The 17,322-nt window shown below is 35.5% G+C and overlaps 1 protein-coding gene and 1 long non-coding RNA gene across 12 annotated transcripts in view; one reads left to right on the top strand and one right to left on the bottom strand.

The window, feature by feature from the left end:
- Positions 1-17,322, top strand: part of JAK2 (Janus kinase 2) — a 248,006-nt gene that overhangs the window by 113,486 nt on the left and 117,198 nt on the right. The window lies entirely within an intron of this gene.
- LOC309634422 lies at positions 4,605-17,316 on the bottom strand. Its single transcript, XR_014248088.1, has 2 exons — positions 10,437-17,316; positions 4,605-9,634 (listed from the first exon to the last, which is right to left on the bottom strand). It is a non-coding gene; the product is annotated as an uncharacterized lncRNA (long non-coding RNA).

The raw sequence follows: 17,322 nt of genomic DNA, 5'->3' as shown, positions 1-17,322 counted from the left end.
AAAGTCAGGTGCATAAACGTGGTCATCTAAAAATTACATTCATCAATCAAAGGGGAAAAAAAGATTACAAGTCCTTCTAGTGATTGGCTTAATAAATTGCTTAATAAATTTTAGTATCTTTCTGCATGTTTAATTTAATTTTTTTGCACTTAATGGTTTTTTTAAAAAATTGTATTGGGGATATAGTTGATTCACAGTGTTATGTTAATTTCAGGTGTACAGCAAGTGAATCTGCTATACATATACATATATCCACTCTTTTTTAGATTCTTTTCCCATATAGGCCATTACAGAGTATTGAGTAGAGTTCCCTGTGCTATACAGTCGATCCTTGCTAGTTATCTGTTTTATATATAATAGTGTGTATGTGTCAATCCCAATCTTTCAGTTTATCCCTCCCCCCTGCCTTATCCCCTGGTAACCATAGGTTAATTTTCTACATCTGTAACTCTATTTCTGTTTTGTAGATAAGTTCATTTGGAGCCTTTTTTAGATTCCACATATAAGTACTATCATATGATATTTGTCTTTCTCTGACTTACTTCACTCAGTATGACAATCTCTAGGTCCATCCATGTTGCTGCAAATGGCATTATTTTGTTCTTTTTATGGCTGAGTAATATTCCATTGTATATATGTACCACATCTTCTTTATCCATTCCTCTGTTGATGGACATTTAGGTTGCTTCCATGTTTTGGTGGCTGTTGTAAATAGTGCTGTAGTGAACATTGGGGTGTGTGTATCTTTTTGAAATATGGTTTTCTCTGGGTGTATGCCCAGGAGCGGGATTGCTGGATCATATGGTAACTCTATTTTTAGTTTTTTAAGGAACCGCCATACTGTTCTTCATAGTGGCTGTACCAGTTTGCATTCCCACCAACAGTGCAAGAGGGTTCCCTTTTCTCCACACCCGCTCCAGCATTTATTGTTTGTAGATATTTTGATCATGGCCATTTTGACCCATGTGAAGTGATACCTCATTGTAGTTTTGATTTGCATTTCTCTAATAATTAGTGATGTTGAGCATCTTTTCGTGTACTTTTTAACTACCCTTATGTCTTCTTTGGAGAAACGTCTATTTATAGATCTTCTGCCCATTTTTTGATTGGGTTATTTGTTTTTTTGATATTGAGCTGCCTGAGCTGTTTGTATATTTTGGAGATTAATCCCTTGTCGGTTGTTTCATTTGCAAATATTTTCTCCCATTCTGAGGGTTGTCTTTTCACTTTGTTTATGGTTTCTTTTGCTTGCTGTGCAAAATCTTTTAATTAGGTTCCATTTGTTTGTTTTTGTTTTTATTTTCTTTACTCTAGGAGGTGGATTGAAAAAGACCTTGCTGCAATTTATGTCAGAGAGTATTCTACCTCTGTTTTCCTCTAACAGTTTTCTAGTATCTGGTCTTACATTTAGGTCTTTAATCCATTTAGAGTTTATTTTTGTGTGTAGTGTTAGGGTGTGTTCTAATTTTGTTCTTTCACATGTAGCTGTCCAGTTTTCCCAGCACCACTTATTGAAGAGAGTGTCTTTTCTCCACTGTATATTATTGCCTCCTTTGTCTTAGATTAGGTGACCATAAGTGTGTGGGTTTATTTGTGGACTTTCTATCCTGTTCCATTGATCTATATTTCTGTTTTTGTGCCAGTACCATACTGTCTTGATTAGTGTAGCTTTGTAGTATAGTCTGAAGTCTGGGAGCCTGATTCCTCCAGCTCCATTTTTCTTTCTCAAGATTGCTTTGGCTCTTCAGGGTCTTTTGTGTTTCCATATAAATTGTACAATTTTTTGTTCTAATTCTGTGAAAAATGCCATTGGTAATTTGATAGGGATTGCATTGAATCTGTAGATTGCTTTGGGTAGTATAGTCATTTTGACAATATTGATTCTTCCAATCCAAGAACATTGTATATTTCTCCATCTGTTTGTGTCATCTTTTATTTTTTTCATCAGTATCTTATAATTTTCTGAGTATAGGTCTTTTGCCTCCTTAGGTGGGTTTATTCCTAGGTATTTTATTTTTAATGTGTCAAGTACAGTTTTAAATGAATAGGGTCATCCCATTCATTCTGATTTGTGCCACTTTAACTCAAGAGTGTGTATTGTAGAGACTTTTCCATTTCAGTGATTAGAGATTCATTCATTAATTCATTCATTCATTTAGTCCTTTCCTTATTCAGTCAGAGGGTCACTCAACTCAGTCAGTCTGTCACTCATTTGGTTAGTTGGTTACTCTCTTGGCTGATCATGCACTCACTCACACATTCATCCTATCAGTCACTTATTCAGCTGGTCAGTCATTCAAGTCACTCAGTGGGTCAGTTGGTCACTCAATGTCAATCAGTCCCTCACCCACCTATGCACTCAACCATATCAATCAGCATTTAATCAATAATCCATTAAATAAATAATACAATCAATCATTCAGTAGATACTTAGTGTCCATTTTAAGCTATGCACTGCATATAATGCTAAGTCAATGGACATCATTTTTAATGTCCTCATAGTATTCTCTTCGCTAAGTATACCATAGTTAATTGATCATATCCCTTTAAGGTCATTAAAACTTCTTTTCATTATTATAAGCAGTGTTTCATAGAATTCTTAGTATGCATCTTACTGCTCTTATCCTTTTTAAATGGCAAAAAATTTAGATATTATTGTTTTTTTAATATCCTTGCCAACACTGGGTATTGCAGATCTTTTTAATCTATGCCATTGTGATAGGGAATAAACAATATCTCATAATTATTTACTTTTCTCTGATTATTAATCATGTTGACCATGTTTTCAGTTTAGGGAATGTTTGTGTTTCTTTTGTGAAATGCCTATTCTTGTTCTCTGTCCATTTTTTTTACTGATTTGTAACAGTTGGTTGTATAAATACATTAAACCTTTGTAACACGTTTTTCTCTCAATTTTACAAAAACTTTTGATTATGATATTTATAATTTTATGTAATCCAATTATGTATCAGTCTTTATTTCTTTTATTTCATTTTTTTTGCTTAGATGTTGGGTTTGGAAAGGATGTACATATGTGAAAGATTTCGGGGTAAGAAATAATTAAAGTGGATGGATTTCAAATACAACAAAGAAATTACTGGAAATGTCCAACTTAAAATGTGTAAGGGGACGAAGAAGAAGAACATGAGGAAGAATCAACAGCAGTGATTTTTAAAGAGAGTATTTATAAGCACTTGAAAATGTTTTAAATCATTTGGAAGGAGTAGGATCCAAATATAAAGAGAAGTATAATATGGAAATGAAATAAAGGCATATACTCATTGCAGAGATTGTTTCCTAGTAACAGTTATAATAACTTAGAGGTAATTTTTATATTTTCTTATGCCTTTTAGAAGTTTTTTTTTTTTTAATTTTTCAAGCATATATGTATGTGTATGTATATATATATATATATATATATATATATATATGTTTCATTGTGGTCAGTTTTTATAACTGGTCCATATGTGCTCAAAATTATATATTTTAGATGGAAGGCTGTAATATATTTGTCATTTTGTAGTGGATTGTTTGTCTTTTTCAGTTTGTGGAGCTCTTTGAGTATTAGAGATATTGTTTGAGAAATGAATTGCAAATATTTCCCTAAGTCTATTTGTCTCTTGGTTTTGTTCATGGTCCCTTTTCTCTAGAGAAACTGAAAATTTAATATAATAGATCTTTTTCTTTATTGTAGAGATAGAAAACTTGAATAACTTCAGTGTCGTTAATGAGTATAAAGAGGCTTGTTATGGAAGATAGTAGGGAGAAGCGGAGACCATGGGGAACTGGAGAGTGCCTGTCTTGCCTAGTGCATTGAAATTCAAGTGGGAATTAAAAAAACACTTTATTAGTCTAGGAAACTATGGACTTAGATAGCCAATTTGTGTGACTTTTGTTATTTGGATTTTGGGTTTCCCATTTTGTGTAAGAAAGTTTTTCCATTCCAGGTAAAGTCCTCTCAAAGATTCTTCCAGTCTTTTCATTGTTTTATTTTTTACATCAAACACTTAATTCTTATATAATTTATTTTTATATAAAGTATATAGTAATAGTATGTTTTCTCCAGTTACAGTATCAGTTATGCCAGTGCCTTTTGTAAAAAAAAAAAAATCCTTTTCTACTGTATAGAAATGTCATCATTATCATATTAAATTCCTATATATACTTGGATTTATTTCTGGATGCTCTTTTGGTCCACTGATCTGTCTAGTGCATACCAATACTATTTTGGCTAAGGTTGTTTTATAGTATGTTTTAATATCTGATAGGGTAAATGTTTTCTTGTAATTTTTTTGACAAATGTATTAAGAGTTTTGATAAATTATAAAAACACAAATATGCCAAGACAAATAAGAAAAAGACTGAAACCGTTCATAAATCTACATGGGCAACAAATATAATCATCCTTACCAGTAATAAGGAGAATTCAATTAAAATAGAACTAACTTCCTCCCTCCCTCCCTTCCTTTTTTTCCTTTGCAGTACAATATTTCTAATAGATAGTTAGAATTACAAGCCATATAAAAAAAATCCCATTCACAATAGTAAGAACTTTTAAATGCTTATGAAATACATTCAAACAATTTAACAGGGTCTATATTTAAAAAAAAAGTTTCTCTTGAATTTAATCTAGTTTGTAGAACATAGACTTAAAATTTTTTTTTAATTGTAGTATAGTTGATTTACAGTGTTGTCCTAATCTCTGCTGTACAGCAAAGTGACTCAGTTATACACATATATGCCTACTTTTCTTAAATATTCTTTTCTATTATAGTTTATCACAGGATATTCAATATAGTTCCCTGTGCTATACATTAGGACCTTGTTGTTTATCCATTCTAAATGTAATAGTTTGCATCTACCAACCCCAACTCCCTTCCAGTCCATCCCTCTCCCCCTGCACCTTGGCAACCACAAGTCTGTTCTCTGTGTCTGTGAGTCTGTTTCTGTTTTGCAGATAGGTTCATTTGTGCCATATTTTAGATTGCACTTATAAGTGATATCATGATATTTGTCTTTCTCTTTTTGACTTACTTCACTTAGTATGATAATCTCTAGTTGCATCCATGTTGCTGCAAATGGCATTATTTTGTTCTCTTTTATGGCCGAGTAGTATTCCATTGTATATATGTACCACATCTTCTTTATTCATTCATCTTTCGATGGACATTTAGGTTGTTTTTATGCTTTGGCTATTGTGAACCGTGCTACTATGAACATACGGGTGCATGTATATTTTTGAAGTATAGTTTTGTCTGTGTATATTCCCAGGAATGGGATTGCTGGATCATATGGTAATTCTATTTTTAGTTTTCTGCAGAACCTCCATACTGTTTTCCATAGTGGCTGTACCAACTTACATTCCTACCAACAGTGTAGGAGGGTTCCCTTTTCTCCACATCCTGTCCAGCAGTTGTTATTTGTAGACTTTTTAATGATGGCCATTCCTACCGGTGTGAGTGGTACCTCACTGTAGTTTTGATTTGCATTTCTCTAATAATTAGTGATGTTGGGCATCTTTTCATGTGCCTACTGGCGCTCTGTAGCACATACATATTTTTATGTAGTGACATTCTTATTTCATGCTAGACACTGTTTCTCTTGATTAATCCAAAGAAGGGGTTCTTTTGCACTATTAACAGCATTTTGTAAGTGTATTTCAGATGAAGAAAGAGTCTATAAATGCACACGTAAAGAAAGATCAGCAAATAGCCAACTGCTTTTTGTGTAGCATCTTTTGGTTTAAGGTATCAACTTCACAGAGAAACTTTTTCTTTAGCAAACACAAGTTTTGGATAATGAAGGGGTATAGCATTTCCCCTCCCACAACCAAATTACTTTTGTTTTAAAGCATTAGAAACCCCTTTGTTTACAAATTTTAGCCTATGGCTTTAGACTAAATGTGCCACTACGTGTGAAGATCCTGACACTTGATCCGTGATGCTTTCAAGGAAAGATTTTGATCAAGAGGGGAAAATGTGGAATAAATTAAAGAAACTTGAGCTAAAATTGGGACAGGCCTGTAGGGGGAGCTGTCAGGCCCTGCCATGCATCTACCCGGTAAAGGGAAAATTGTATGCCCCGTTATTTACACCATTGATAACTCCAAAGACATGCCTATTTTAATGAAACCAACAACCTTAAGCTAGCTTTCATTTACTAAATTTAATCCTAGATCATGTGAACTTTTTAAAAAAATTTATTTATTTTATTTATTTATTTTTGGCTGTGTTGGGTCTTCGTTGCTCTGGGCAGGCTTTCTCTAGTTGCAGTGAGCGAGGGCTACTCTTTGTTGAGGTGCGCGGGCTTCTCATTGCAGTGGCTTCTCCTGTTGTGGAGCACGGGCTCTAGGTGCACGGGTTTCAGTAGTTGTGGCACACAGGTTCAGTAGTTGTGGCTCGCAGGCTCTAGAGTGCAGGCTCAGTTGTTGCGGCGCATGGGTTTAGTTCCTCCGCGGCATGTGGGATCTTCCCAGACCAGGGCTCGAACCTGTGTCCCCTGCATTGGCAAGTGGATTCTTAACCACTGCGCCACCAGGGAAGCCTGATGATGTGAATTTGAAAAGGGTTTTGGGTTAGTTTCTGTAATATTTCTTTAATTCATATAAGTGCTTGTTTTGGGGTTTTTTTTAAGCATCTTTATTGGAGTATAATTGCTTTACAATGGTGTGTTAGTTTCTGCTTTATAACCAAGTGAACCAGCTATACATATACATATATCCCCGTATTTCCTCCCTCTTGCGTAAGCCAAGTAAATAGAGCTCTTTTACAAGTAAATTTTAGCAATACCTTCTGAAGGTAGAAAAGAAAAAATACAACACATTTTACAGCATGTGTGTATATACACGTGTTGTAAAGATACATATTTACAACACATATATACCCACATGAACATGCAGGCGGATGCAAACAGGGACCATGTAATTTCATTAAAAATTTTACGTGTGCTGATACAATTTGTATTTGTGTGCTGTAAGGATCTTTTTAGAGCTGTTTTTGGAGTCAGTTTGTCTTTTAGAAGCTTCTGCATGCCAATCAAAAAATGCATTACATTGTCTCCCAAGAGGTTTGGAATCCTCTCTTTTAAGGGTGCCTCTAAAGGTGGACTTATTTAGAACAAGTGTTTCCCCTTTTGAACAGGATGGGTGACTTACCAAAGGACTTTAACAAAGAGAAAGCAAGTTTTCTTCTAGGAGTTTTGGAGTATATTTGCCTGTTACCAAAAGTCTAAGGCAATTACTGTTTGAAATTTTTCTTCCAGTTATTTATTTGCTCAAGTTAACTTAGAAACAGTAATTAGGAGTCTAGCATTTGGATCTTCAGAGGGTCCAATTTTAAAAGGGTAGGTTTTTGAAGAGGAAGAAAGAGAAAGATGGCATGGGGGTGGGGCTGAGCACAAGATGGCTGCTGGGGTGGAGTCTGAGACAATTGGGTGGTCTGGGAAGACACACAAGGTGGCTCCTGACACAAAGAAGTTGGGGGAGGGGAACACAAGGAGCATGAGGCTTCAGAAGCCATTTTGTTCTTTTTAATTTTTTTTTGTTTCATCCAATTTAGAAATGCTGTCTTGCAAAGTCGAAATTTTAGAGTTTTGTGCACATTTGGATTTGTTTTGTTTAATTTTAGAATGACGGTCTTCCAATTTAATCTTAAGAAAAACAAGTTTGGGGAGATTGAATGTTCCCTATAGTGGCCATTGTAATTCCAATTACTTGTAGTTTGTTCAGATTACTTAGTTAAAAATGTGCATGTTGGGGGTCCATAATGTTTAAACATGAAACTGGCTGGAGTCCTCAGAGGGCTCTGCTCAGAGCATTTAGATAACCAGAATCCCATTTCCCTAATATGACCTGAGAACCCAAGAAGTTTGATAGAGTCCTAGCCAAGACTCCAAAAGGAATAAAATAAATTCTTGGATCCCAGTTACCTTGATCCCGCCTCCGCCCACCCCCCCACAAAAAAAAGCCCTCGCTACTACACACTGCAGAAAGCAACTGAGTACTCACCAAAGTCAGAGCCTTGAACCAGAAAGGACCAAGCCTTTCCAGTTCCTGAGTAAAGTCAGAAAGCTCAAAATGCAAAAAGAGCAGAGCTTGGAATCTGAGAGGAGACTTAGCAAACTGAAGACTTGGAGCAGCTCACGGAAGCGATGAGCACAAGGGGCTTGGTGTTGGTACCTCACTTGATTCTGGGAGTCATCGTGTCTTGGGGTTCACCTTCTTTGGGTCCTACTTCTGACACCAAAAATGTCAGCTTTAGTCATACAACATCCATTTATTTTACCAGCAAATGTTGGTTTATTTGGGAAGAGGAATTGCAGTTTGGGAAATGCAAGCTGTGGTGGCCCATGGGCAAATCCAGAGAACAAAGAAGGGGAACTTACTTTTATAAGGAAAAAGGGGAAGCTGGGAGGGACTGTGTTAACCAAAGAGTCCATTGACAGAAGCTGGGAATGCAAAATATGATTCTCATTGGTTGGGCTGCTACAGTCTGATTCGCTGGGCTTTCGTGGAGCAGAGAGAAGTTTTCTTCTTCCTGCTGGATAGTAAAGTAGAGGCACCATTCTGTCAGAAATACAGGCATATGTCTTTTCCTGTTCGGAGCAATTGATGATGCATGGCAGGGCCTCTACAGGCCTGTCCCTACTCCAGTTTTAGCTGAGATTTCTTTAGTTAATTGCACACTTAATATAATAGTCTACGCCATTTCTAGCAAAAAGATTTTTAATGTTTTTATTCAAACAATGTGTGCAGCATAATGGATTAGATGATGTGAATGTAAGATAAAAACATTAAAAAACCTATCTCTTAAAAAAATTTCCTTCTAAATTTTCCTCGTATATGTAGAGTCCATTTTTCTTAGGCTGTGTGAGGAGGACATTCCATTCTTGACAAAAGAGAAATTCTCAAAATCTCTTTAATGAACACACAAAATACTTGGAATAAAAAGAAAGCATATCTTTATTCAGTTTAATGTAATTAAAATTAATGTAACTCAGTGTTTAAGTGAAAAATTGAGGAAGAACAAGTTCTAGACTAATTAGCCAATAGAGCTGAGACCATATCGCCTGCTTTTGTTCTCTTTAAATAACAGCCTAATTGTACACTATGGCACTGGTAGCTGATGCTGTTACTCTGAAACTTCCCTGGAAGTTTCACGTATTATAAGCTGAGCTGGTAGATTGCTTCATTATTTCATTTAATTAATTCCTTAGTCTTGAAAATAGGTCAGTTCAGCTAAACAGTTATGTCTCATTTTAGGAGGTGGTGATGCAGCTGGGCTCCCAAAGTTAGTCTCATACTGTGCAATAAATCAGATATTTAATAAGACATTTCTATTGAAACAAAAGAAAAACAATGGTTAATGATTAGAGCAGACTATAAATCCTGGTTCTGAAGGCAGTCATTTGGAAGATTGCTTGATGTCTGGCTGAAGTATCTTCAGATGGAGTAAGGGTAGACGGTGGCAATGTGATAGATTTTCCTAGTTTGCAGTTTGAACGTCTCTGGTGATCTTTCTGAGTGGTCATACAGCAACAGGCATGAAGATTGTCTATGAAGATTAAGCTGTTGTGGTGATTTCTCTGAAGTTTATATCAAGTTGTCCAAATTTAGTCTGTATGGCTTTGGATGCTTCTAAGTCAGAGGGTGGGAGAAAAAATCAGAAATGTTAATTTGGAGCGCTGTAGCCAAATACTGGAGGAACTGAGAATTCAGGATTTAGGCCAGTTTACAGGTAGAAAACAAAACCTCAAAGACAATTAACAGAACTAGAATCTAATATCCACAAGTGTGTAGTATAGTTTCTACTGAAACATAATTTTTTCTCTACAGTCACCCCCTCCCAATTCTATTAAAGATAACCGTAGTAAGACTAATTTTTTTTGCAAATTAAGTCTAGTTTCAATAAACTTCGCTTATTTACATAAGAGCAGCAAGAATAGCAGTCGACTATATAGGCTCTTTTAAGTCTGCTTTGCTGGAACTTTTCATAAAGAATGTGAGATTGAACCTTTAAATTCTCTCAAGGCTAAGAAGTTGAGCCAAGAATTTGCCATGAAACTTGGCTTGCAATACCTATAGATTTGGGTGACTTTCTGTCTTCTCAAGGTCCCCCAAGTATCCTGAGGTTCTTGTACCTGCCAGGAAGTGACTTTTTTACTCACCTGGTAAGGCTGCTGGGGATTGTGTAAGCAAGGTAGAAGGTTGATTTTTTTTCCCAGAGGGCTTTATTGACTCCATAAAGTCAACCATAGTTCCTTAAAGCTGTCTAGTCAAAACTTAGTCAATGCATATCTTTCTCAAATATGACCAAATATTACCAGTTAAAGCCTTGGTAACATGACCAATGTTTCTGATTGTATCCTGCTACAAAGAGAACAGATCCTTATTGAACTCATGCAGAGAACTATATTGCCATGAAAATAAGTATACTCACTGAGAGTTTCTAAATTCTGGAGGGATCAGGTAGGAAGAAAAAGGTAAGTGTGCCATGTAGGTGTATTTTATCAAATTGTTGTAGGCCAAAATAGTTTAGGAGAAAAGAAGAAGGTTTTCTTAAATCTGAGAAAAGAAAACATTAAAGAAAGAGCAATATTTTAAACAAAAAGTCATAAATATTATAATCATCCTCCTTAGTTTATTCAGTCCTATTTAATTTTTGTTGATCTTTTGTCAGCAGTTTCATGAAGCCACCATTGTCTCTGTTAGACTTATGGAAATTCTTACCCAGTTCAATGGTATGCTTTTTTAAAAATATTTATTTATTTATTTGGCTGCACCGGGTCTTAGTTGCGGCACACAGGATCTTAGTTGCATCACTTGGGATCCTTGTTGCTGCACACGGGATTCTTTTGTTGCGGCCTGTTTTGTTGCGGCATGCAGGATCTTTAGTTGCGGGATGTGGACCCTTTAGTTGTAGCATGTGAACTCTTAGTTGCAGCATGCATGTAGGATCTAGTTCCCTGACCAGGGATCGAACTTGGGCCCCCTGCATTGGGAGCGCTGAGTCTCAACTGCTGGACCACCAGGGAAGTCCCAATGGTATGATTTTAAAGTTACCAGAAACTTGTATTATAGAGTACTTGTCAGAATCCTTTATATGAATCTCTGTGAAGATGAAACACTTCTATAGGAACACTAAAAGTGTAAAAGAGTAAAATGATAACCATCTGTACGTTTTTAAAAAGACTTAAAAATGCCCATGGTTAAAGATTTGATGAGAGTGTATTATGCAATTGACAAGGAAATTTAGTCAATTTTGTGACATATGTTTTAAGATAGTAACTAGAATTACAAGTAATAACTATACGAGTACATATCAGATTTTTTTTTAAATTTCATATAGTCCTTGAACACTTGTAGTAATAACATTTACACATACAATATAAGCTAAGAAGGTTTATCATCACTTACTTGATAATGTGTCCCATGTAATTTAATAACCAAATAAACTTAATTAGTTTAATATCTCCTTTTATAAGGAGAGAGAACAAATCTTTTGAGATGTTCCAGGGGACTCTCTGAAAAATCCCAAGTTTGTTCAAGGTCAAATAGACTATTTAGAATTTGAATTTTGGGAATTTTTCCAAAAATATCAAAAGGTTCTAAAACACTAGATTAAATAGGATCATAGGTCACTGTGAAATAATACTTAGTTATCCACCTAACTGCAGTGACAAAATATTTCAAAGGCAAATACAGAAAGTTACATAGTTGTAAAAAGCTTAGCTCTTTTAATAGAGAAGACTCAGTTATTTTTTTAAAAGTAATCCAAGACCTGATAAGACAACATGAAGCACAGGAAATTATTTTGATAAAACTCAGAATCTTTGTTCCTATGCAGATTACTTAAAGGTAAAGAAAAACCTTTCTTTACCCTTTTTTTTTTTTTAAATTCAAGTATAGTTGATTTACAATATTGTGTTAGTTTCAGGTGTACAGCAAAGTGATTCAGTTTTATATATATTTTTTTCAGATTATTATCTAGTATAGGTTATTACAAGATATTGAACATAGTTTCCTGTGCTATACAGTGAATCCTTGTTGCTTATCTATTTTATGTATAGTAGTTTGTGTGTGTTAATCCCAAACTCCTAATTTATCCCTCACCTCCCTTTTCCTTTTGGTAGCCATAAATTTGTTTTCTATGTTTGTATGTTTCTGTTTTGTGTATAGGTTCTTTTGTAATTATTATTTAGATTCCACATATAAATGACATCTATGATATTTGTCTTTTTCTTTCTGACTTAACTTTACTTAGTATGATGTTCTCTAGGTCCATCCATATTGGTGCAAATGGCAATATTTCATTTTTTTAAAGGCTGAGTAATATTCCTCTGTGTGTGTGTGTATAATCTCACATCTTAAACCAGTTGTTGATGGGCACTTGAGTTGTGTTAACGTATTGGCTATTGTAAATAGTGCTGCTATGAACATTGTAGTGCATGTATTTTTTTGAATTAGTGTTTTCATTTTTTTCTGGGATATATACCCGGGAGTGGAATTGCTGGATCATATGGTAGTTCTATTTTTGGCTTTTTAAGGAACCTCCATACTCTTTTCCATAGTGGCTGCACCAATTTACATTCCCACCAACAAGCATATGAGAGTTGCCTTTTCTCCACATCCTCTCCAGTATTTGTTATTTATAGCCTTTTTGATGATAGCCATTCTGACAGGTGTGAGGTGATACCTCATTGTGGTTTTGATTTGCATTTCTCTCATAATTAGTGATGTTGAACATCTTTTCATGTGCTTATTGGCCATGTGTGTGTCTTCCATGGCGAAATGTCTATTTATGTCTTCTGCCTGCAGACCAATAGTCTAGGAAAACTTTGTTCTTTTAGAAAACCAAAACCTAGTTTTTCACCAGTATAATTTTGTTATTAAAATTCATTCATTTTTTAAACTCAGTTAAGTCCATTCCAATCTTAGTCAGCTTGAGCACACATAAAATTCCTTTTTCAATATTCCTTTTGCACACACCTTCTGCACCTTTCTGTATCCACTCAGCTTTTGTCCTCCTGTCTTTTTTCTTTCTTATTCTGGAACAGTCATTTTACTTTAGTTCAAAATTGCTTTCTTTTTTCTTCTCCCTTACCAAAAATCCATCTTCATTCTTTATACTTTCTTTTATTGTAAACACACATTCTGTGTTTCATATTCAGTCATTTTCTCTTACCCTTAGTATTTCTAGTTGTTTTGTAAAACAAACAAACAAACAAAAAAAATCTCAGGTCTTTTACAGATCAATTTTGACAGGGGAAGTTCTATAGCAGTCTGTATTTTTTTTAAAGCCTAATTTTTTCCCTGAAAATTTAAACCTTATTAGTTCAAATATTATTTTCTCAATTTCAGAAGCTTACGAAGCTTATGTGCAAAAGAAATTATGCAAGGCAGTTGATGCCGAATAATTACAGATTTAGAGGATAGCATAATTGACTATGTGCTACATTAAATGAGTATAAACTCCTTCTACATAATATAATTAAAACGAGCCTTATGCTTTTTGGAAATTACAGTATGAGATTCACTCGTGTCTACAGGTTCATCCTGACATTGCTCTACTACACTGTGATATTATAGAACAGGCAGGGGCAACAGGATCCCCATATTATTGCTGAAGACAAACTCTCAGTTGAATAGGCAGAATAAACATTTGAAAGATGGGACAACAACTTCTAAACTGATGGCAGAGCTATGAATATCTGGGAAGCCACCATCAGAATTCCCAGTCTTGCAAATAGTTGTAAGAAATGGAGGAAGGTCTTTTAAGCAAAGATTGCTGCCTGATTGCACATCTGAAAAGACAAGGTGACAAAGTATGAGCCTATCAGAGAATGACAACAGCCTGGCCTTAAGGAGTTATCACTGTGTCTGTACCTAACAGGAAGGGTGATCTTGTCCTGGCCTTTCAGCTGGCTGCATAGACCCTTTTGTTGTTCAGTTTACTGTGGTATAAGAGCAGTGGCTTTCAAACACGTTGGGTCATTCCACAGTAAGAAATACACTGTATATTATGGCTCATCACACACCTACACATGCAAAACCATGTAAGTAACTGAAGTAAAAGTTTAATAAACTGACATGTATTTCCTATTTTAAGTATGTCATGCATGCACTCTATTTTACACTTTGTGTAACTATTCTATTTGTATATAGATAATAAGTGTTTATTTTACCTTTTACCTATCTACAAATTATAGATAAAATTGAAGATACATATTATCCATTTATCTATATAAAATATAGAGAACCTGTGCATTTTTTTCAAATAAATGTTAATCATAACTCACCCATATTCCATGACCACAGTTTGAAAAAGTTACATTAAAATTATAGAAGTTATAGTAAATCCTTCCACAGTAGGAGAGTGCACTCACGGGTGCTCCACTGCTTCTCACCTTCCAAAGACGGCACCTACTCTATTGCATACATTCTTTCAGCACCAATGCACACAGTCTGTGTAGAGTTAATTTATGCTTATTACTCTGTGTTCTGACATTTTCTCTTTGGTTCACTTTGTAGTCTTAGCTCTTCTTCCAACCTTTTAAACTATTTGTAATCTTTGCTTTCCAGTGAAAACTGGGAAGCAGACAATTGTGAACTATCCTCTATTAACATCCTGTAGTAGTTTAGATTAGCAAAATTATAAATTTCAAAATTTTTAGAAGTGTATTCTTTCTTATAATAAATTTTTTTCATTGTGGCCTAAAACATATTTATTAATGGACCCAAGTATCCTTTGCCTCTGCAAAAATTAGGAAGTCAAAACTAGACAAACTATGTTTAGCAATCGATGTCTCAGTATACCATCCTATCTGGAATATCCATTATTTAGTTAATTAGGTATAAACTCTTGTCTTATTTAAATTTATTTAAAACACTTGTTTATAACAATTATGCTTGGATTAGACATTAAATAGTTAACCATCAACTTAAGTTATTTTTCTTGACAAATTTTGAAGACATGCTTGTTTTTATTAAACCAATAAACTTTTTTTAAAAATTAATTTATTATTTATTTATTTATTTTTTGGCTGTGTTGGGTCTTCGTTGCTGCATGCGGGCTTTCTCTAGTTGTGGCGAGAGGGGGCTACTCCTTGTTGCGGTACGTGGGCTTCTCCTGTTGCGGAGAGTGGGCTCCAGTAGTTGTGGCATGCGGGCTCAGTAGTTGTGGCTCGCAGGCTCTAGCGTGCAGGCCCAGTAGTTGTGGCGCACGGGCTTAGTTGCTCTGCAGCATGTGGGATATTACCAGACCAGGGCTGGAACCCATGTCTTCCGAATTGGCAGGCGGATTCTCAACCACTGCGCCACGAGGGAAGCCCCTAAACCAGTAAACTTAAGCTAGCTTTTATTATCAAAGATTATCCCAGATCATATGAACATGAAAAACATTTGGGTTAGTTTCTGTATATCTGAGAGTATATTTGGTTTACATAAATGCTTCCTTTTCTCTAAGCCAATTACATAGAACTCTTTACCAATTAATTTTGGCAGTACCATCTGGAGGTAGAAAAATATATCTATAATGTACATACATAGATGAAATATACAGACTGACATAGAGATCTTAGAGCTTTATTCCAAAACTTTAGCCATGAATCAAGTGACTAAAACAAAACTCACTAATTTATACATAATTGTCTCTCTTGTGGAACAAGTTCAAGTTACCTGCTTTAAAGCTTTTTGTTAATATTTATGAAGAATACCTTTAAGATTTGTATTTGTTCTTGACAAGTGATCTTAAGGAGGCTGTGTTCTAGAGTTTGGGCAAGAGAACTCTTTTAGCAGTTTGTATTTTAAAAAGGCCTCTTTCTCTCTTGTAGTCTCAGGTGAGTTTGGGCATTGTTTTATACACCTTCTGGAATATTTACATTCCAAAAATATAGTAAGGTTTACATCTTTAAGGGACAGAGAAAGAATGCAAGTTTTCTCTTGGGAGTTTTGTAGTGTATTTGCCTCTTACCAGAACTCTAAGGTAATTACTATTTAAATTTTTACTTCTTAGTGCACAATATGACCTTAGTCCAATTCACTGTAGGGGAGAAATCCTCTAATATCATTCCTATCATGCCTTGAATATTAACCTCTAGCTGAGTCATTTCCTGGTCATTTGCAGGTGGTCCTGGGAGAGTTTCTGGCCATCTCTTTCCTCCATGAGGGGTGGTACTTAGACCATTGCCCCATAGACCCAAATTGTCTTCCGGAGGGTCAGGGATAGAGAGCTGGGGACAAGAGGTGTGTAAGAGGGAGGAGAAGGGAGATTTATGTCAGATTGGATTTTTAATTTTGTTCTGAGTTTAATTTCTGTTCTTTTATCTTGTTAAAGGAGTACCTAAGGCTAGTCATTATACTTCTTTGTATCCACTTTTAACTTTGGTCTTTCCATAGGTGCCAATAAGATAGTTAAAATGAGAAAACTTAGAAGTTTTTCCAATTCAAAGTATCTACTGTCTGGGCGTTGACAAGTAGGATCTTCTTAATAGCAACTGAAACCATAAATAAGCATTTTTATGGCTTAACTATGGATGCAAGAGGTGTCCCCAAAGAGAGGGCAAGAGATGCAGCTCTCACATTATCCAGAAAGTTCATACCCCAAAGATAGTCTAAGAAAGCAACGTCCTTTGTTGCATAGGTGTAAGAATTATGTAGTGAAAACTGTATCTCTGGTTTCCCCAAGAATGTGAGACACCTCCGATTACAGACCTGCTAAACTGTAACACTAGGCGGGTGTTACTGGAATGGGACTTTTCCAGCACTAACAAAACAACAAAGGTTAGATGACAAAGGCCCCTTATGGACTGGGACCCCTTATGACAGATTACCCTGAGATCTCACACCGCTGGACAGAGTGCTGCTTGTGACTTCATGTCTCAGTACCCCAGTGTGTTTGATTGGTCACCTTGGTACACCCTGGCAAGTGTACCTTTCAGATGGTAGAGGTCAGAGAGAATATTTTCACTGGACACAAAGCCAAGCTCTCAGGATGTAGAACAAGGTGAAATGAAAAACCTCATCTGGTTTTTACATAGGGAACCCACAGCAGAGTTTGTCTAAACAAATACTGGTCTGATGAGAACTGAACTCACTAGTCTGTGAAATCTGGTTCAAACAGCAGGCTTATAGGGCTTATGCCTATGTTCTAGCCTGTGGATTTTCCTCCTTAGTACAAATGACACAACAGAGACAAATAAAATGGTGACCATCTCTGGGAGGAAAAGGATCAATAAAAACCAAAAGTACTCATATTAAATTTACCAGAGTTTCTATGCCAAAGAAACTTGTTACACAAATATTTTCTTCTGTTAATCTAAATTTAG

The sequence above is a fragment of the Balaenoptera borealis genome, assembly GCF_965194805.1.
Source record: "Balaenoptera borealis genome assembly, chromosome: 8".
NCBI lineage: Eukaryota > Metazoa > Chordata > Mammalia > Artiodactyla > Balaenopteridae > Balaenoptera > Balaenoptera borealis.
Note: the sequence above shows the minus strand (reverse complement) of the source record. Positions and strands in the feature narration are given on the sequence as shown.